This window comes from Octopus bimaculoides, chromosome 23, assembly GCF_001194135.2.
Source record: "Octopus bimaculoides isolate UCB-OBI-ISO-001 chromosome 23, ASM119413v2, whole genome shotgun sequence".
Classification (NCBI taxonomy): Eukaryota; Metazoa; Mollusca; class Cephalopoda; order Octopoda; family Octopodidae; genus Octopus; species Octopus bimaculoides.
Window position 1 is genome coordinate 33590324 of NC_069003.1, and position 457 is coordinate 33590780.

The 457-nt window shown below is 39.6% G+C and overlaps 1 long non-coding RNA gene across 1 annotated transcript in view; it reads right to left on the minus strand.

The window, feature by feature from the left end:
• Positions 1-457, minus strand: part of LOC106868163 (uncharacterized) — a 104904-nt gene that overhangs the window by 14372 nt on the left and 90075 nt on the right. The window lies entirely within an intron of this gene.

Below are 457 nucleotides of genomic sequence, written 5' to 3' on the forward strand. Positions count from 1 at the left end.
GAGAGAGAGAGAGAGAGAGAGAGAGAGAGAGAGAGAGAGAGAGAGAGAGAGAGAGTGGGAAGAGAGAGTGAGAGACAGAGATACAGACAGACAAACGGACAGAGATAGATAGATAGATATGTAAGGTAGAGAGGGAGAGAGCGAGAAAAAGTGTTAGAGTTAAATGGAACGCATGCAACGTGACAGTGATGGTAGGGTCTTTAGTTGGTTTAATTTATAATACACGAAAGTCAGCGAGCCTTGCAGAAGTTTGTTATCCAGCGTGGTGAGAAGCAGTAGTTCTCACTACGGGAAAAAAACACGAAAATAGTCCAAATGCATGAACGCTGCTATATACACATAAAATACATATATAAATCTATCCATCTGCGTATACTTTCATAGATAGATAATCTGTCTGTCTGTCTGTCTGTTTGTCTCTTTTTTTTACTCTTTTACTCTTTTACTTGTTTCAGTC